This window comes from Cnephaeus nilssonii, assembly GCF_951640355.1.
Source record: "Cnephaeus nilssonii genome assembly, chromosome: X".
NCBI lineage: Eukaryota > Metazoa > Chordata > Mammalia > Chiroptera > Vespertilionidae > Cnephaeus > Cnephaeus nilssonii.
In genome coordinates, this window is record NC_137071.1 from 11,590,694 (window position 1) to 11,612,177 (window position 21,484).

General features: G+C 44.7%; 2 pseudogenes across 2 annotated transcripts; both read left to right on the forward strand.

The window, feature by feature from the left end:
• Window positions 1-372: 372 nt before the first annotated feature.
• On the forward strand, window positions 373-957 carry LOC307096087 (hepatoma-derived growth factor-related protein 3-like; annotated as a pseudogene). The gene has a single exon. The product of its transcript is annotated as a hepatoma-derived growth factor-related protein 3-like (transcript).
• A 2,428-nt stretch (window positions 958-3,385) lies between these two features.
• Window positions 3,386-4,742, forward strand: LOC307096264 (lysine-rich nucleolar protein 1-like; annotated as a pseudogene). Its single transcript has one exon. The product of its transcript is annotated as a lysine-rich nucleolar protein 1-like (transcript).
• The last annotated feature ends 16,742 nt before the right edge of the window (window positions 4,743-21,484 follow it).

The window sequence follows — 21,484 nt, forward strand, 5'->3', positions numbered from 1 at the left end:
GCGAGTCAACGGCCTCGGCAGTACAAGGCAGGTCATCTGGTTGCTGCTAAACCGAGGGCGACCCGCACTGGCCAGCACACATGGGTGAACTCCCAGAGGGAGCGGAGAAGCCTCCAGCAAAGGAGTATCCAAGTGTTCTTTTTTGGGACTCATGACTGCATTTCTGGACCAAAGGCCTTTTCCCCATATAATCACTAAAAAGATAACTTTGGAAAGTCAAGCAAACGAAAAGGATTTAATGAAGGACTGTGGGAAACAGAAAGTAGCCAGGCACCCCGGGCACACTCTGCGCCCACCTGGCATTCCCTCTTTTTCCCGGGTGAGAAAGCATCTTTGGGGCGACCAAGGATGACCTCAAAAGGGACGTCCTGCATGGCGAGTCAATGGCCTCGGCAGTACAAGGCAGGTCGTCTGGTTGCTGCTAAACCGAGGGCGACCCGCACTGGCCAGCACTCATGGGTGAACTCCCAGAGGGAGCGGAGAAGCCTCCAGCAAAGGAGTATCCAAGTGTTCTTTTTTGGGACTCATGACTCTGCATTTCTGGACCAAAGGCCTTTTCCCCATATAATCACTAAAAAGATAACTTTGGAAAGTCCAGGAAACAAAAAGGATTTCATGAAGGATTGTGGGAAATGGAAAATCACCTGGGAGTAAATTTCACCGGATCCTGCGTAATTCAACAACAGAGCTCTTCAGCAAGTGAGGGAGAAGGCGGGAACACTGCAGATGCAAGCAGCAAGAAGAAGGGGATACAAGCAAAGAAGATGGAAAAGGCAAAAGAATGAATGAAAACACTGCCTCCAAAGGGAAACAGTCCTACCCTTCCATGAAACCTCTATACAGTCCCGGAAGTCTCCAGAAAGAGGAAGACAAGGACTGCAAAGAGGACAAAACAAAAGCACCACGGAGGGAGAACAGGCTAGCAATGTCACCAGAAACACAACGTCAGACCTGTAGAAAACCTGCCCAGGGAACTAACCACCCTGGTGAACGCTGTATGTTTAGAGAAACCACAGAAAGGTTGTGCACTTGCTTGTCTCTTGTTCTCAGATTTGATAGGAACCAACACGGTCCTTGTCGTCTCTGACTTAATCTCAGTTGGCATGGACTGATTAAGGTAGCCCTTCTGCGTTTTGAGAATGAAAAAAAAGAAAATTTTACCCTCGTTTAAGTCATTGACATAGGGCGGTGGCGGGGGACAGGCCTAGATTTTCCGGGTCCGCTGCACCCCGTGCATGCCCTGTGCCCATCTGGCATTCGCCCTTTTAATCAACCAGCATCTTCGGAGCAACCAAGGATGACCTGGGAGGGGAGCGGCCAGCATGGCGAGTCCACGGCCTCGGCAGTACTAGGCAGGTGATCGGGTCCTTGCGAAGTTAAGGGCAACCCGCATTGGCCAGCACACATTGGTGAACACCCAGAGGGAGGGGAGAAGCCTCCAGCAAAGGAGTATCCTGTGTTCTTTTTTGGGACCCATGACTCTGCATTTCTGGACTAAACGCCCTTATCCCATATAATGACTAAAAAGTCAACTTTGGAAAGTCAAGCAAACGAAAAGGATTTAATGAAGGACTGTGGGAAACAGAAAGTAGCCAGGCACCCCGGGCACACTCTGCGCCCACCTGGCATTCCCTCTTTTCCCCGGGTGAGAAAGCATCTTTGGGGCGACCAAGGATGACCTCAAAAGGGACGGCCTGCATGGCGAGTCAACGGCCTCGGCAGTACAAGGCAGGTCATCTGGTTGCTGCTAACCGAGGGCGACCCGCACTGGCCAGCACACATGGGTGAACTCCCAGAGGGAGCGGAGAAGCCTCCAGCAAAGGACTATCCAAGTGTTCTTTTTTGGGACTCATGACTCTGCATTTCTGGACCAAAGGCCTTTTCCCCATATAATCACTAAAAAGATAAGTTCGGAAAGTCAAGCAAACGAAAAGGATTTAATGACGGACTGTGGGAAACAGAAAGTAGCCAGGCACCCCGGGCACACTCTGCGCCCACCTGGCATTCCCTCTTTCCCCAGGTTGTGACAGCGTCTTTGGGGCGACCCAGTATGACCTTGAAAGGGACGGCCTGCATGGCTAGTCCAGGGCCTCGGCATTGCAAGGCAGGTCATCTGGTCGTTGCTCAACCTAGGGCGACCCGCACTGGCCAACACACATTGGTGAATGCCCAGCGGGAGCTTAGAAGCCTCCAGCAAAGGAGTATCCTGTGTTTTTTGGGGGATGCATGACTCTGCATTTCTGGACCAAACGCCATTTTCCCATATAGCGAATAAAAAGTCAACTTTGGGACTTAATGGAGCCAAACATAGAGGTTGGCCGCACTGATGACAAGACCATATATCTCCCTCAGAGAGCGAACTTTCAGGGATTTGCCATAGCCTCCATAGTAGCGCTTGGGAAAGTGAGGCCTTTCACAATTGGTGGAAATATTTCTATCTTAACAGGGTTCGTTCTGTCTTCCTTCCCGATGCTGTATGATGTCCCAACAAAGCCATTTAATCCATATATATATCCTGATTGCGGAATGCGAAATACACAAGGCATCCTCTTGCCATCAAGTGAGGAATCAGCAACACTGACAGGCGATATGGCTGACAAAATTGTCAAATCTGCACTGTCACTCCTATATCATGTGATCAGAAAGCCACAGCAAAACCCTATGTCACAAATTACTCAGAGATTCAATGGTCTATACGCAACCGTCTGCCCAGGCATTCAACCACCTACAGTTGACTTGGATCCTTCTCATGCCTACAAGGAGGCAGCAGCTTGGCTTGCATCCAAGGGCTTGGACGTTGCTATTCTAAAGATTTTGCTGTTCGCTGATGATCATTCAGGGATGAGCCCTACAGGCAAGGCTTTTCATAGCTCAACTTCGTCTTGTTGCATCGTTTGCTGAGATGACTCCTTACCTGACTATCAAGTCATTCTTTGGAGATGGATATACAAAGGGCATGACCCTCCCTGGAGTAGTTGACAAGATAGGTGCCTTTGTAGAGGCTGAGAAGTCACTTAAAGAATGCCACGGAGAAACCATGTTCCCATACTGTAAGGTCTTACGCCTCACTGGTCATGAATCCCTAGCACCAGTTAACTTTCCGAACCTGTGCAAGGTTGCCAATACAAGGAAGAGGAAAATTGATGGCACGTTTAGAGACTATCAATCCACCAAGGAGTCATTATCAAATCTTACAAAGAGGTAGAGGAAGTTGTGATGCATCCTCCAATGAAAAAGAGAGTCATGAGTAGCAAGGATGTTAGTGGCATCAAGAAATTGATCCCTTTGACGAACGAAGAAACCGTCGCTGGATATGATGACTCCAAGTAAGAGGAAGCCAGACGGTGAAGTGTTCTGTGGCGGTGGAGCGGGGTGGCCTGCAGGAATGATCACCATGAACCACAAAGGAGACCTGGGCCTTCGGCTTCCAGAGAAAAACAAGAAGAAGGTGGTGGTGGTTAAAGAACCTGAACTCAGTACTTGGTTTTGAACAGTAACAGTTATTACACTGAGGTCTGTCCTACCACAGCCATGTCACCCACGAAGAGTGTGATCCAAGGGCAAGCACCCGAGACCCCTCTAGTGAAGAAGAAGAAGAAAAAGAAGGAGCACAGCACCGTCTGTGAGGAGCACCTAGAACCTGAGACCACATTCCGTGCCAGGCAGAGAAGTCTCCCAGCCCCAGGACACGGGCTCTTGGTCCATCCGAGTTCCTCAATGGGGAAAAGAAAAATAAGAGGAAGTCCTCGTGGCCTCTGGCCCTGTCTCCTGGTGTGAGGGAGAAGACCTCCCTGGACCCCAGACAGGTAGAGGAAGTGACTAGAGTTGGCAGAAAGCTCAAAGAACACAAGGAAAAAAAGGCCCAGGAAGCAGCAGCCTTCTTAGTCAGGGACCCTTGGGTCTATGAGGCTCGGGATGCCCTGCACGCGTGCTCAGTGGGAAAGGATGACCAGGAACGGCAGCCTTGGTGCAGAAAAGGAAGCAGGGGGTCCCAGGGAACACAACGTGAACAAGAAGAAAAAAAAGAAAACCCACGAGGAGGAAGACACCCCCCTTGGCCACCCCAAGCCCTCCAGGTCCATGGAGAGCAGCCTCAGGAAAAGATGTGCAAAGAAGCTAGTCAAAGTTGAGGCTTCAGAATATATCCCAGTAGGAGACGGCCTCAAGGCCCCTGCGAGGAAGAAAATGAAGCCCACTAAAAGGGCCAAGGAGCCAGGCACTGAGGAGCCAGCACTGAAAAGAAGGAGAGGAGGAAGGAGAGCAAAGTAGCAGAACTTTGGAAGGAGGAGCCTGACACAGACTTTGAGGTGGTGCTGGAGAAGAAAGGCAACATGGACAAGGCACACATAGACCAGGTGAGGCGAAATGCCTTGCAAGAAGAAACTGATCGTGAGTCAGGCAAAACAGAAGCATCTGGAACTCAGACATGGACAGGAACTCAGTTTGGCCAGTGCGATACTGCTGGTTTTGAAAACGAGGAACAGAAGCTGAAATTTCTCAAACTTATGGGCGGATTTAAAAATCTGTCCCCTTCATTCAGCCGCACCCCTGACACGACCAGGAGGCCCAACATGGCGCTGGACACGATGGCGGCCAGCAGCCTGCAGCAGAGCCTGCAGCAGGACTACGTGCGGGTCCTGAGCTGGAAGCATGGTGGGCGTGCCGGCCTCGGCCTCCCCACCTCAAACAAAGTCTTCTATATAGACAGGAACGCTTTCAAGTCCATCAAGTTTGAAGATTAAACTCTACTGTCTTATCTCCTGAGTCAAAACTGCTTTTGTTATTCAGTTACACAGAGGAGAGCCTCTGACCAGTGTCTCAACTTGAGCTCCTGAGAAGGTTAAGGAAGACTCTGGATGTGCTGGGCGGCCTGGGTGGAGGCAGCACATGGTTCAGGAGCTGAGAGAACGTGCTAGTGGCCAAAATCCACTATTTTCTGTGCTAGCCCTCCATCCCTGATTGAAGACATCACAGTGTATAAATATCAGCTGTTTGTTGAAGACTTGGTATGTGCCAGACACATACTAATATGTTTACTTGCATTGACGTATTTAATTTTAATTATGCAATGGATAGTTTTATCCCTATCTTATAGATGAGGAAACTGAGGTTCAGAGATGAAGTAATAACATTCATTGTCCAGGGTCACCCAGCCACTAAGTGCCAAGTGTAATTTTGTACCTCAAGCCCTACATTCACTGCTCTGGATGTCCCCCTCTGGGACTTTCTCCCAGAATACTCACTGGGGATAAAAAGACCTGATTGAAGGAACAGAAGTCTATTACACATCTAAATCTAAAACAGGAAGTAGAGTTAGTGATAAGTAGAATAACAAGCTCACCTTCCTTTCCCATCTTGGAGTAGCTGCAGGCAAGTAAGCATCTGAATTGCCACCAAGCAGGTGTGACTGCCCCATGTGCCGTGGGGACCGTGTCCAAGCCTGAACTCCACAGCCAGCCTCAGAGCTCTAGGTACAGAGACCCTGACCACCACCTCCCCATTCAGCTAGAATTTTGCTTCCCAAAATACAGGTCATGATCAGGACATTTTCACATCATTTGGCTGAATGCCTCCTGCACATACCCATTTAGGCAGGCCTACGTGGCCAGGAGAGTCCGTCTCCAATGGCAGGAAGTCCTGATAGAGTGGTTGACCCAGCATCTCACTAGAGAACCGTTCTTTCCTCCCTGCTCCATCAGTGGCTCCTCAGACTGGTGGAGGGATGGCCATAGCAATTTCAGGCAGCTCATCAAGAAACTAGAATATTCCAGAGGAAGATGGAAACCCTGTGGCCCCTGACACGGAGGAAGGTTCTCCTCAGGCCAGTCAGCCAGGAGCGGTGAGGACGGATGCTGGTGGGAGGAACAGGGGCAGAGATGAGGCAGGCCTGCCAGGGCTCTGCCCTGGCCAGTGCTGTTAAGTGGTTGGAGCATCGGCCTGTGCATCAAAAGGTCATGGGTTTGATTTCAGGTCAAGGCCAGGTACCTGGATTTTAGGTTCCATCCCTGGCCCAGTTGGGGACCATGCAGAAGGCAACCAATCTATATCTCGTTCATACATCAATGTTTCTCTCTCCCCCACTTCCCTCCCCTCCCCCTATGTCCCTTCCATGTGCCTGCCTCTGTCCCTTCTACTCTCAAAAAAAAAAAAAATCAATGGAAAATATATTCTTGGGCATAGAAATCAGCCTTGCCAAGACAGGCCACACAAAAGCAGCTCTGGTGGATGTATGACCCACCTACTCAGATTTCGGAACTAATTCTGTTTGAAGTGTACAGCCTCAACGTAGAAGTAACTTTTTAAGGCACATAATTTGTGATTTTGTGATTTTTTTCATTTAAATAGTATCGTAGTAAAAGTGGTATTGGAAGCAGTTTTGTGAAATAAAGGCCACTAGGGGGTGTTTGGCCTATGCAACATGGAAAAAAAAGAAAGAAAAAGAAAAAGAAAGCCACAAGGGCCAAAGACATGAAAAGCACTATCAAGTCACTTAACAACCTAACTGCACATTTGTCTCGACCGGCTGCGACACCCATAGGAAACTAATCCATGGCCCATGGTTTATGTTTTACTTAAATTAACTATTAATAATAATTTTTTAAAAAGACAACTTTGGAAAGTCCAGCAAACAAAAAGGATTTAATGAAGAATTGTGGGAAACAGAAAGTAACCAGGCACCCAGGGCACACTCTGCACCCATCTGGCATTCCCCTCTTCTCCCGGGTCAAGACAGCGTGTTTGGGGCGGCCAGGGATGACCTGGAAGGGGAGCGGCCTGCATGGCGAGTCCACGGCCTCGGCAGGACAAGGCAGGTGATTCGATATTTGTGAAGTTAAGGGCGACCCACACAGGCCAGCACACATGGGTGAATGCCCAGAGGGAGCGGAGAAGCCTCCAGCAAAGGAGTATCCTGTGTTCTTCTTTGGGACGCATGACTCTGCATTTCTGGACCAAACGCCATTTTCCCATATAACGACTAAAAAGACAACTTTGGAAAGTCCAGCAAACGAAAAGGATTTGATGAAGGACTGTGGGAAACAGAACATAGCCAGGCACCCCGGGCCCACTCTGCACCCACCTGGCATTCCCTCTTATCCCCGGGTCAGAAGGCATCTTTGGGGCGACCAAGGATGGCCTCAAAAGGGACGGCCTGCATGGCGAGTCCACGGCCTCGGCAGTACAAGGCAGGTCATCTGGTTGCTGCTAAACCGAGGGCGACCCGCACTGGCCAGCACACATGGGTGAACTCCCAGAGGGAGCTGAGAAGCCTCCAGCAAAGGAGTATCCAGTATTCTTCTGTGGGATGCATGAATCTGCATTTCTGGACCAAAGGCCCTTTTCCCATATAACAACTAAAAAGACAACTTTGGAAAGTCAAGCAAACGAAAAGGATTTAATGAAGGACTGTGGGAAACAGAAAGTAGCCAGGCACCCCTGGCACACTATGCGCCTATCTGGCATTCCCCTCATCTCCCAGGTCAGACTTTGTTTCGTGAGTTGCATGGAGCTGTGCAGAACACCAAGTTACAAGGGCAGAAACTGCATACACCGTTTCTGAAGCAACAAGAGCTTTATCATAACATTAAAGCTGCACATGACCAGTTCATACCGGATATGGCATGCTTACAGAATGACGAAGAACAGCATCTTGCCAATGAAAATGAAGAATTTAGAGATGAATTACCCACGTTGTTCGTGAATGATGCTCATATGCAAGATTTGGAGAATATTGAAAAATCTCTTTACTTCCTGCATGACGTCCTGCAATTTGAGGACGCTGAAGAAAGAACTGGAACTTAAGTTTGAAATGTCATTTGAAGGCTGTTGTTTTACTATTAAGTGACACCTCTCCTTAGCATTGTATTAAAAAGGTTTCATTACCATGTACATACATTTACTTTCTTATAGTTCAGGTATTTCACACCTATCTTTACAGGTAAATTAACTGCAAAATTTTGGTTTCTAAGTTTGATTTGCAGGGAGTATGTGGGCATTTCATTGTGCATGCATCTAAAAGCTTAATTAATCTTACACTTTTTTGTAGTGGGAAATTTATGTAAGGCTGCCGAGAACCAATTCCAGCATGTAATAATTAGAAGTGTTCCATCAAAAGGTTGATGGGACTTGGTGGGCTCAACAAGGGTGAGCGACACATATAGTTTACCTGTTTCCCCCAAACCTGAATAGAATGATTGTTAGCTGCCACACAGCTCAGGGCATTTTATTGCCTCCTGTTGGCCAAACACCTGAACAGCTGTAGGCTATTCCCCAAATTGACAATATCTGTAAACCCTTTGACACCATACCCTTTGAAGGGTATATTTCCACCTTGCATTGGGACAAATTGCGTTTAATAAAAGCACGGGTCCTTGGTCAAGGAGTAGAGTCTTCTAGCTCCTTCAGCTGGAAGTTCCTCTGACCCCTGATGCCTTTCAAAAATATCTTTCCTCCACGGACTCCTTCTTAATCATCTACGCGCAGCCCTTTCTCCAGAATGCTGAACGCTAGGTAAGGCTGGGGAAAAAGAACCCCGGCATAAGGCAAACATTCAAAAGCATTTGGAAACGCGAGGTAATGAATATGAAATTGCCTCAGAATATATTTGGAATAATTTAGTTAACTTTATTTTCATTCTGTTACCAAGTTTCAATGTTTTATTTTAACTACTTAGAGACCAAGCCATACACCAGCATTGTATATACCTAGTGATGATTAAAATAAAATCACCACATTTGGAAGAAGAAAAAAAGGAGTATCCTGTGTTCTTTTTTGGGACGCATGACTCTGCATTTCTGGACCAAAGGCCCCTTTTCCATACAGTGAATAAAAAAAACAACTTTGGAAAGTCCTGCAAACGAAAAGGATTTCATGAAGGATTGTGGGAAACAGAAAATAATCCGGCACCCCAGGCACACTCTGCCTCCACCTGGCATTCCCTTTCCCCCGGGTCTGACAGCGTCTTTGGGGCGACCAAGGATGACCTGGAAGGGGGCAGCCTGCATGGCAAGTCCACAGCCTCGGCAGTACAAGGCAGGTCATCTGGTCGTTGCTAAACCTAGGGCGGCCCGCACTGGCCAGCACTCATGGGTGAACTCCCAGAGGAAGCTGAGAAGCCTCCAGCAAAGGAGTATCCTGTGTTCTTTTTTGGGACCCATGACTCTGCATTTCTGGACCAAAATTCCTGGAAACATACAATCTTCCAAAACTCAACCAAAAAGTAGCTTTGTTTTCCCTCTTGAGATTTGTGGGAGAGTGTTGAGAAACGTTTTCCACTTGGTTGAACAGCAAGGAACACAACACAGCCAGAAACTGTTTCAGAGTGGGACATTTGCAAAACGATTTTATTTTGGTGCAAAATTTCACCAGCACCAGGAGCAGCAAGTGAAAGAGAAGGCTTTCATAAAAGGTGTGGATAGGGTCTCACTTGCAAAGGGCTGCAGTTTCAATGAGTCCCGGAAGAGTTTTACCTGTGGTACAGTTGCGGAGGATGTCCTTACCAGCTCAGGACATACCTGACAATAGGCTACTCATACTAGGGAAAGGCCAAATGAAATCTTGATGTCTGGGATGACTTTTCAGAGGAGAAATTATTATAACACTAGTAAAGAATGTAAGAAAGCTATTGGCTGCAACCACATACTTGTTGAGGACCAGGACATTCGTACTGTAAGACAGTGTTTTGTGTGTCATTAACCTTTTGCACTCGGATGTCGCGTGTGACTCGACATGGTTAGCATCGGTAGCAGCTCGTATGTCGAGCCACACTCGACACGTAGTTTCACCACGGGGGGGGGGGGGGATTTTTTGTCTATTTTTCCAGTATCTTTTCTTGTTTTCATTAGCATGAAAGGACAAGTAAAATGTAAATGCCGTCTCAACTGATACCACCACCTAAGCTTATCTTTTGCATAGGCAGCAACCTTGAGTAGGAGGGTCCAAGGCCTGAGTCCTTGCATCATGCCTTTTTGAGCTTGCATCATCTTCCCTTGGTAAAGAACCTTCCTTATCTTTTCGTCTCCTAGGTTTGTTTAGGTTTCTATTAGCATATCACAGATGTTGTCATGACACAGGGTTTAGTTGGATGATTGGTTTGCCCCCTAGCAGTCGCACGTTCTGAGTAAATTTCCCCTCCTCAGGATGGATAAGTTTTCCAAAGACATAGAAAGCAGCGATGATGAATTTTACTTCGAAAACGAAGAAAAAAGTGAAAAATGTAATAGTGACGAAAGGTGAGTTCTCCGAGGATGCGAGTGGAGATAAAGAACAAATCGCTGGTCCTAGTGGAACTATAGAAAGGAAAAAGTCCCTTGCTTTGCCCAAAGTTCTGGCTGAAAGTACTGACAGTGACAGTGACATTGAATTCATAAAGGCAAAACGAAGACGCACAATTGTTTATTCGAGTGAGAGTGATGGAGATATAGGTGATATCATTGAGAAATCGGGTATAAGACCCAGTGAAAGTTACGTTTCTAGGGGAAAACGGGAAAAAGAAAAGTGGACATCTACATCTGTGACTGACAAAGAGCCTAGCAGAATCCCTTTCTCCACTGGTCAGTTACATGTTGGACCTCAAGTTCCTTCTGGATGTGCCACTAGACTTTTTTCAGTTGTTTTTTACTGAGACGTTGATAAAAAATATAACGGATGAGACAAATGAGTATGCTAGGCATACAATTAGCCAGAAAGAACTATCCCAGCCGAAACTGGTTTGGCTCAGTGGATAGAGCGTCAGCTGCAGACTGAAAGGTCCTAGGTTTCAAAAAAAAAAAAATTCCGGTCAAGGGCATGTACATTGGTTGCGGGCACATCCCCGGTAGGGGGTGTGCAGGAGGCAGCTGGTCGGTGTTTCTCTCTCATCAATGTTTCTAGCTCTCTATCCCTCTCCCTTCCTCTCTGTAAGAAATCAATAAAATATATTAAAACAAACAAACAAAAAAAAAGAACTATCCCAGCGACCCACTTGGAATAATTGGAAAGATGTGACGATAGAGAAAATGAAGGCTTTTCTTGGTGTAATACTAAATATGGGTGTATTATGGGCGTATTGAATCACCCCAACTTGCAGAGTTATTGGTCCATGGATTTTGAGTCTCATATACCATTTTTTCGATCTGTTTTCAAAAGAGAAAGGTTCTTGCAAATATTTTGGATGTTACACTTGAAAAACGACCAAAAGTCAAGTAAAGATTTGAGAACAAGAACCGAGAAGGTAAACTGCTTCTTGTCATACCTTGAAATGAAATTTAGGGAGAGATTCTGTCCTGGAAGAGAGATTGCTGTTGATGAGGCTGTTGTTGGTTTCAAGGGAAAGATACACTTCATCACATATAATCCTAAAAAGCCAACAAAATGGGGTATTCGTTTATATGTCCTCTCAGATTCAAAATGTGGTTACATACATTCATTTGTCCCTTATTATGGAGGAATAACATCTGAAACGTTGGTGAGACCTGATCTCCCTTTTACTAGCAGAATAGTTTTAGAGCTTCATGAAAGATTGAAGAACTCAGTACCTGGTTCTCAAGGTTATCATTTCTTCACTGACAGGTATTATACTAGTGTCACTCTTGCAAAGGAATTGTTTAAGGAAAAAACACACTTGACAGGGACAATAATGCCCAATAGGAAAGATAATCCACCTGTTATCAAACATCCAAAGCTAATGAAAGGAGAGATAGTGGCTTTCAGGGATGAAAATGTAATTCTTCTTGCGTGGAAAGACAAGAGGATAGTCACAATGCTCAGTACATGGGACACTTCAGAGACGGAGTCTGTGGAAAGGAGAGTGCGTGGTGGTGGGAAGGAAATAGTTCTCAAACCCAAGGTCGTGACCAACTATACAAAGTTTATGGGGGGTGTTGATATAGCTGATCACTACACAGGCACATACTGTTTTATGAGGAAGACTCTAAAATGGTGGCGTAAATTGTTTTTCTGGGGGCTTGAGGTCAGTGTTGTAAATTCCTATATATTATACAAAGAATGCCAAAAAAGAAAAAATGAAAAACCGATAACGCATGTGAAATTTATTAGGAAACTAGTACATGATCTTGTTGGAGAATTCAGAGATGGTACACTAACTTCCAGGGGTAGATTATTATCCACTAACTTAGAGCAACATTTAGATGGAAAGCTCCATATAATCACACCTCACCCTAACAAAAAACACAAAGATTGTGTTGTTTGTTTTAACAGAAAAATCAAAGGAGGAAGAAGAGAGACGATTTATATTTGCGAAACATGTGAATGTAAACCAGGTCTTCATGTGGGTGAATGTTTAAAAAAATATCACACCATGAAAAATTATAGAGATTAAAATTACTCTCTGAATGTATCAAGTTTGAAATATAAAAAAATCCAAATAAGTAAGTTTGTATGAAAAGAAACTCCAGTTTTTTATTCTACTGCCACGCTTTGTAAAATCTGGGGTATTTAAAAAATTAAATCCCGAGTAGAATAAAGGAATCGAGAAAAAAGCGAGTGCAAAGGGTTAATATTTTACCAGCATCTCTGGCCTCCATTATCATCAGAGAGTTCATACTGGGAAAAGGCCATTAATGCAGTGAATGTGGGAAATCTTTTATCAGGAATTATGACCTTTATTGTCATCCAAGAGTTCACACTGGAGAAAGGCCTTAGAAGTGCAGTTAATGTGGAAATTCCTTTACCAGTAGCAGTAGCCTTCATTGTCGTAAGACAGTTCACACAGGAGAAAGACCTTATGAATGCAGTGAATGTGGGAAACACTTTACCCAAAGAATTCAGGAAAACCAGAGTAATAAACTGAAGTTTAGCTAGAGAGAACCCTAATAACCAAGGATGGAAAATGGAGACCATAGAGATTGGTAGGAAGGGCAGAGGAGCAAGAGGGCTGACCAGGCTCCTACTGACAGCAGGTAAAGTTCCAAAGGGATATCTCAGCTGCAGGGGGTTCCCACTGAGAACTCTGGGGTCTAAACACCAAGCTAGGCTCCCCAACCTAGAGCACCAGAACTGAGAAAGATGCCAATATAACATTTGGCTTTGAAAAGCAGCAGAGTTTCTGTTTGCCAGGGAGAAGCAGCTAGAAAAGCAGACACCCTCTTAAAAGGCCAATGCACAAAATTTTGTGTGCAGCCACTCACTTTGGGCTCCAGCAGAGGTGAGTGCTGTATGAGGAGAATTCAGGATTGGGGGCTCTGAGGATGCAGCTCAGAGGGCCTTCAACCCGGTATCCTGTGCTGAGTCATTCCCCCCACCCCCTCCATACCTCAGAGTAGGCCGGAAACCAATCAGTTTCACTAAAAGAGAGATGTGGACAGGAACCCAGGAAGGCTGTCAACAACCTTAATTACTCTAACCACTCACCCTTTAGTTGAGACATTGTTAGCTGAAGCAGCCTCCACCTCCGTTTGTCCTATGTAAATTTGTTATTTCCTGCCTAAGGTGTTTTCCCCATAGCCTCAATAAAAGGGATAGAAGGGCAAGAGCAGAGAGTAGTTCTCCCACTAGAGTTGAACTACTGCCTGGCCCCCCATATCACCAAATTAAATTTCTTCAAGTCTCTCTTCATTTGTGTGCGGCCCTTCTCCAGAACTCGAACCCTGAACCAGAACCCTGAACCACAAGGGATGTGGAAAGGGGATTCCACATCTGGCGCCTACCGAGGGACTTCTGGAGGAGAAGGTATTTTTCGCCTAAGAGCGAAGGAAGGAAAAAAATTACACCAAGAAAAGGTGTGGAAAAGTTACCAGAAAAAGGTGAGGGAAGTTCACCGCACACAAAAGCCCATGCACAGCCAGCTGTAGAGTCGCGAACTGTAACTAGGGTGGGAATGTCTTTTTCAGCCAGGCTAATGGGGAAGAATCCTATATAATAAAAGCCTAATATACTAAGTGTCTGGTCGATTGGTAGGCCATTCAACCAATCAAAGCGTAATATGCTAATGATATGCTAAGGCCGCCCAACAGCGTGCCCTGACCACCAGGGGGCAGACAGTCAACCGGTCGACCAGTCGCTATGAAGTGCACTGACCACCAGGGGGTAGATGCTCCGACTGGTAGGTTAGCTTGCTGCTGGGGTCCAGCCCATTAGGACTGAGTAAGATGGAATGGACACGCCCTGGAGCCCTCCTGTGGTCCCTACCTGACTGACCACCCTCCCATGTCCCTCCCCAGCCCCAATCATGCACCAGTGGGGTCCCTCGACCTGGCCTGTGCCCTCTCACAATCTGGGCTGAGGGAACCGCCCCGCCCCGTGCACAAATTTTGTGCACCAGGCCTCTAGTTAGGTTATAAATATAAAGTAAACTTTATTATTAGAAATTTTGTTTGAATGCTTAAGTAATTAAAAGTTCAAGAAGGTGTTCTTTTATAGTTTTTGTTTGATATTATAGAACATAACCCTTGGTTTTTTGAAAAGGTACATTAGCTCTTGAGTATTTGGCAAAAAGTTGGTCAAAAAAGCTCAGCAGTAGGAAAAAACTTACCTCAAAAAACTGTTTCTCCATGGGGAACATAATATTGCGTTTGCTAGAGCCTTTTAGAGAGGCTGAGGAGAAGCTTCCTCCGCTCCTCCCAGAGACGAGCAGGAAGAAAAATTGAAGGAATGGCCTTTATGGCCCCCTCCACCTCCATGTCCTAATCCTGAAACATTTAATTCACCAATAGAATCATCTATACAGAGGGCCATCAGAGAAGGAATGAAGGACATGTCGGTGGAAGAAAGGCTTGCTTTTCCTGTTATACAAGTAGCTGACCCACAGCACCCAAATCAGATAACAAGACGCTATGAAAAAAATTGATTTTTAAATGATAAAAGCTTTGCAAGAAAGCGTTGTTCAAAATGGTCCAACGGCTCCTTTCACAGGAGAAATCATGAATAATATTTCTGATGCATTCTTAACTCCTTCTGATTGGTATTCTCTGGCTCGTGCAACTCTGGATGGAGGAGATTATTTACTATGGAAGGGAGAATACTTGGAGAAATGTCAAGAGCAAGCCCGCACAGAGGGCCGAACGCTCAAATAACTTATGAAATGCTGGCAGGACTGGGACAGTATATGGATGTACAAAATCAGTTACATTATGTGCAATAGGCATATGAGTAAATTAGACTTTGTGGAAGGAAAGCTCGGTGGGCTTTACCTGCAAAAGGGGACCCTGAGGGAGCTTTTAGTAAATGTATGCAGGGACCTACAGAGTCATTTTCTGATTTTGTGGCTCGTCTCACTCAAGCAGTGAGATGACAGATTCAACATGAGGCAGCAGGAGATATTTTAATTCAGCAATTAGCTTATGAAAATGCCAATGCTGATTTTAAGAAATGCCTGACGCCTCTAAGAAATAGTACCATTACAGAGATTATTCAAGTGTGTCAGAATGTGGGATCAGGCACTTTTCAAGCAAATTTACTCGCTGCTGCAGTAACAGGTAGAAATAAGAGGTGTTAGAAGTGTGGAAAAATAGGACATTTCCAAAAGGAATGTAGTCAACCGAGGACACAAGGTAGCGCTCTAGGAAGAGGCGTGAACACTCCGCCTCAAGATTTAAGCATCTCTCGGTGTCCTAGATGTCAGAAAGGGAACCACTGGGCCAGTTTTTGTAAATCAAAATTTCATAGAAATGGGCAGCTGCTAGATCAAAATAGAGGGCATGGTCAATCGCCGGGAAACGGCCAAAGGGGTGCCCCCCAGCCCCGTCATCAATAGGAGAAATCTGTCCTACAAGGCCCACAGTGGATTCCCTCATCCGAGCAACTCCAAGAAGCGCAGGCCTGGATCTTACTTAACAGCACTATAGCAGTCACTTTGACCCCCGATATTGCTTGGCAAGCTATTTCCACAGGAATTTGGGGACCTGTGCCACCGGGAACTTCAGGATTAATTTTAGGGAGGAGTGGAAACACTCTAAAAGGACTATCTGTTCTGCCTAGAGTCATTCAGATTATGAAGAAGAAATTAAAGTTATACTAGAATGTAATCATGTTATGCAAGTTACTCCAGGACAAATAATTGCTCAGATACTACTTTTACCTTATGTTCAGCAAGGTGAGGCTTTAAATAGGAAAAGAGGAATGCAAGGATTTGGAAGCTCGGACATTTATTGGATACATAAAATTAGCAAAACCCATCCTATGATTAATTTAAGAGTAGAGGGAAAACAATTTAGGGGTCTAGTGGACACTGGAGCAGATGTTAGTGTTATCAGTAAAGAATTCTGGCCTCCAAGTTGGTCCACGACAGAAGCTATGGGCTCAGTTAAGGGGGTAGGCCAGTGATGGGCAACCTTTTGAGCTTGGTGTGTCAAACTTCGCCAAAAAACTGAGCACAACTCGGGTAGTGTGTCACTTTGAGGAAAAAACTAACTCCAAGACTCTAGTCGCAAATGTTTCATCCTCAGGAGCAGCAAATGTTTCATCCTCGGCATGCGGCCGCGTGTCATCAGAAATGGCTACGCGTGTCAGTGCTGACACGCGTGTCATAGGTTCGCCATCACTGGGGTAGGAGCTCCTAATGACACACAACGTAGTGCTGCAGTGTTAAGGTGGCAAGATGAGGAAGCACAGACAGGATGGTTTCAGCCCTACATCATCTCTAGAATTGCAGTCAACTTATGGGGCCGGGATGTTTTAGAAGGCTTACAGGCATGTATTATTACTGGCAAAGGAAAGCAGTTAATAACTCAGATAGAATATCAACCTCTTTAGGAGCGGTCACTGCTCCGTCTCCTCACCCTCATGCTGATCCTATACAATGGGAAGATGATAGACCTGTATGGGTGGATCAGTGGCCATTAACCAAGGAGAAATTAAGTCATATTCATGAATTAATATAAGAACAAATAGAAGCTGGTCACATAGAGCCTTCCAATAGTCCTTGGAATACGCCTATATTTACAATCCCTAAAAAGGCGACAGGAAAATGGCGATTATTACATGACCTGAGAGCAGTTAATGCTACTATGCATACCATGGGAGCTTTACAACCTGGACTCCCAGCGCCTTCACAAATCCCTTTAAATTGGTCTCTCATAGTAGATCTTAAAGATTGTTTTTTCACCATTCCCTTGGCACCTCAAGATAAACAGAGATTTGCACTTTCAGTGCCATCTATTAATAATATAGAACCCATGAAAATATATCAATGGAAGGTTTTACCTCAAGGAATGGCCAATAGCCCTACTTTGTGTCAAAAATATGTGGCTCAAGCTGTTCAGCCTTTAAGAGACAAATACTCCAAATGTTACATTACTCATTACATGGATGACTTGCTCTTAGCAAGCCCACGGGAAGAACAGACCTTGGCCATGTTTTCCCAATTAGAAGAGGAGCTCCCTAAATGGGCCTTAAGAATTGCTCCAGAAAAGGTACAGAAAGAAACTGACTGCAGACTGGTTTCATTTGACTCTCAGCATAGCCATTGTTGCTTGTCTCATTTTTTGTTCTTATATGTTTATTTCTAGTCTGCATATGCAAGATTTTTTAAGGAAAGAAAACGGGGGAGATGCTGGAAACCAATCAGTTTCACTAAAAGAGAGATGTGGACAGGAGGCCAGGAAGGCTGGTCAACAACCTGAATTGCTCTAACCACTCACCCTTTAGTTGAGACATTGTTAGCTGAAGCAGCCTCCACCTATGTTTGTCCTATGTAAATTTCTGTTATTTCCTGCCTAAGGATTATGTGTAAATTTGTTATTTCCTGCCTAAGGTGTTTTCCCCATAGCCTCAATAAAAGGGATAGCAAGAGCAGAGAGTAGTTCTCCCACTAGATTTGGACTACTGCCTGGCCCCCCATATCGCCAAATTAAATTTCTTCAAGTCTCTCTTCATTTGTGTGCGGCCCTTCTCCAGAACTTGAACCCTGAACCACGCAGGACGTGGAAAGGGGATCATACAAGAGTACATCTTTCTAAGGCAGAATTTAGCCATCCAGGCAGCTTTTGCCTGAGGGTTGGGGAGGGGAAGCAATTGCCCACCCTGTTGGAAAACCTCTCGCCCCACTCGTGTTTACTCCTTGCTGTGGTCTACAGCCTGAAGCTCATTAAGAGACTGAGAATAACAATGAGCCTGCAGGTAAAGGTGGAACTCTGGGTGCTTTTAGTCTTTTACTGATCTGCTTCTGGGCATATGGCTAGGAAAAGCCGATCTTGGAGTGCATCTTGGTCCTTTGCAAATGCACACAGGCCTAGCAGAGGGAGCCACAAGCTATGGATCACTGACAGCTCCAAACAGAGTACTCAGGGCAAGTTACAAACAACATCTGACATTGTCCTGCACCAGAAACCCTCCAAATAGACTGCAAGTTGTAGCAGATCTACCTAATACATAGAAACAAACCCAAACAGGGAACCAAAATGGGGAGACAGAAAAACAAGCCCCAAATGAAAGAATAAGAGAATTCTCTACAAGAAGAGATAAATGAAATGGGAATAAGCAATTTATCAGATATAGAGTTAATAATGATTATTCGGTTGCTCAACAACATGAGAAAAGATATAGAAACTATATCATTCTTTGAAAATTTATCTCTGTAGTTTTCAAACTAGCTATTGGTGATTCTCCTTGACGAATTTGAGCTTCCACTCCTTCCTTAGGACTCATACTTTGTACACTCAATCTGAAATTTGATTGATGTAATGACTGAGGAGTTTACAATCAAGTAACAGGAGCTGAACTAAGGCTTTGTATTTATCGTCTCATTTCAGCTTCACCACACATGGAAGGTAATGAAATGCTGACTACTGACACTGTAAATGTGAAAAAAAATGTAGGCTCAAAGAGATTAAATACCTCTCCTGAGGCTACAGGTCCCAATATGGCAGTGCTCAGACTAGAATCTGCAGTGCCTCGCTCCAAAATCTATGCTCTTATGTAGAAGGAGGACATTTATCACTAGATGTAATTGCCACCCCCATATTCTCTTAACAAATCTTCTCTCTGAGGATAGCCCTGAGGCTACAGCAGTGACCAATCATTAACACTTGATCAGACTAAAGAGCTGTGTCCAAACACTATGGGGAGTGATTGAAATATGTCTACTGGATAAAGAAATGCCCTCAAAATGCCTACAATAAAAGATATAGTGCATGAGGGTACTGTAGGTTAGATACATCCCTAAAAGGCTGCACTGACCAGGATGTAGAAAGCAGCATGTCCTATTGATAGTGGGGAAGGGCACATAATAAGAATTGAGCCACAGTTGTCTAATAATCATTCACCTTACTAGCTATAGATGAGAAGTTTTCTTACAAACCCTGGGAAACTGGAAGATGAAACAAGGCTGTAAAAAATATAAGATGCCTCCATGGGTCCATTACTCAGAAAAGAAATACATTTTGAGAACAGACCAAGGATAGGTAGGGCACATTTTGATTTGGTTGCTGTGCCCAGACCCTGACCCCCTCAAAGAGTTCCGCCCCGCCCTGGCTGCTCCGGGCCTCTGGGCAGCACACACACAGGCACAGAGCAGCTGGGGTGGGACACCTGCTATGAGGGGGAGGGCGGGGAATGGACGGAGCTATAGGAGGGTGGCAGGGCCGGAGCGAAGGCAGAAGGCAGTGGCCAGAACAGAGGCCCAGGTCCCGGGTGCCAGCAGCCAGGGGAAGGAAGGCCTATTCTTGCATGAATCTTCGTGCGTCGGGCCTCTAGTGTGTATATAGCCAACTGGCAAGGGGGGGAGGTCCAAGCAGAATTTCCAGGGTGACTAACTACTCTCCCCATACTGCTGGAATTATTGGAATAAATCTATCCTATACTATATAATCACGAGCCGCAGTTTGCCGCTCAGCTGACTAATGAGTTTGCCGACCGCTATCATATACTACCCTTTACCTCTTTGCACACAATATGCCACAATTGCCTAATCCTCACAGCTTCCAACTACTCGGTAACAAGAAGGTGGTGCCTGTAACAGAATGTATCTGAAAAGCAGCTATTGGAAAAATGCTCTGAAGCCGAAAAAAGCCGGCATCATCGACAGAAAATGTCTAAAGACCAACGTGCCTTTGAAGTTGAAAGAAGGTGGTGGCGACGACAGAATATGTCTGGAGAACAGTCATCAACAAGTACTACCAATACTGATAGGAAATGCCTTCTCAGCGAAAATGGAGTACATGAGGATGCAATTCTCGAACATAGTTGTGGTGCAATGACTGTTAAGATGTCAATTTTGCCTGTCACTAAATTTCTCTGATGAAAAACCATCCAATGGGAAATTTACTCGATATTGTACCAAAGGGAAAGTCTGTCCAAATGATATACATTTTCCAGATTACCTGGCATATTTAAAAAGATTAATGACAAACAAATATTCTGACAGTAAAAATTTCATGGAAAATATTTATATAAATAGTTCTTTTGCTTTTGCTTCCATGGGTGCAAATATTGCATCGCCATCAGGATATGGGCCATACTGTTCTACAATACACGGACAAGTTTATCACTGTACTGGAACTTTACATCCTTCAGAGGGTGTTTCTCGGAAGTTTGCTCAACTCTATATTTTAGATACAGCTGAAGCTACAACTAAAAAATTAGCAATGCCAGAAAAACAGGGTTGCTCAGAAAGACTCATGATCAACATCAACAACCTCATGCATGAAATAAATGAATTAACAAAATCGTACAAGATGCTACATGAAGTAGAAAAGGAAGCCCAATATGAAGCAGCAGCAAAAGGTATAGCTCCCACAGAAGTAACTATGGCAATTAAATATGATCGTAACAATGACCCAGGTAGATATAATTCTCCCCGTGTAACCGAGGTTGCTGTCATATTCAGAAACGAAGATGGAGAACCTCCTTTTGAAAGGAACTTGCTCATTCATTCATTGTAAGCCAGATCCCAATAATCCAAGTGCCACTAAATTGAAACAAATCAGTATCCTGTTTCCTACATTAGATGCAATGACATATCCTATTCTTTTTCCACATGGTGAAAAAGGCTGGGGAACAGATATTGCATAAAACTCAGAGACAAAAGTATACTCAACAATAATACTAGACAAAATGTAAGGACACGAGTCACACAAATGCAGTATTATGGATTTCATCTCTGTGCAGGACACGTTCAATCCTATTTTAAATGCAAGAAAATTAACAGTTTATTGTGGATTCATATACAAAAATGGAGGCCAATCGGATGAATTTCATCAAAGCAAACCAATCTAAGAGTTGAAAAATATAGTTGTTTGATGGATTATCTCAAATCTAGATCTGAATGACAATGTGCCGATTGGTAAAATGATAATACTTCCATCATCTTTTGAGGGTAGTCCCAGAAATATGCAGCAGTGATATCAGGATGCTATGGCAATTGTAATGAAATATGGCAAGCCTGATTTATTCATAACCATGACATGCCACCCCAAATGGGCAGATATTGCAAACAATTTATAGCGCTGGCAAAAAGTTGAAAACAGACCTGACTTGGTAGCCAGAGTTTTTAATATTAAGCTGAATGCTCTTTTAAATGATATATGTAAATTCCATTTATTTGGCAAAGTAA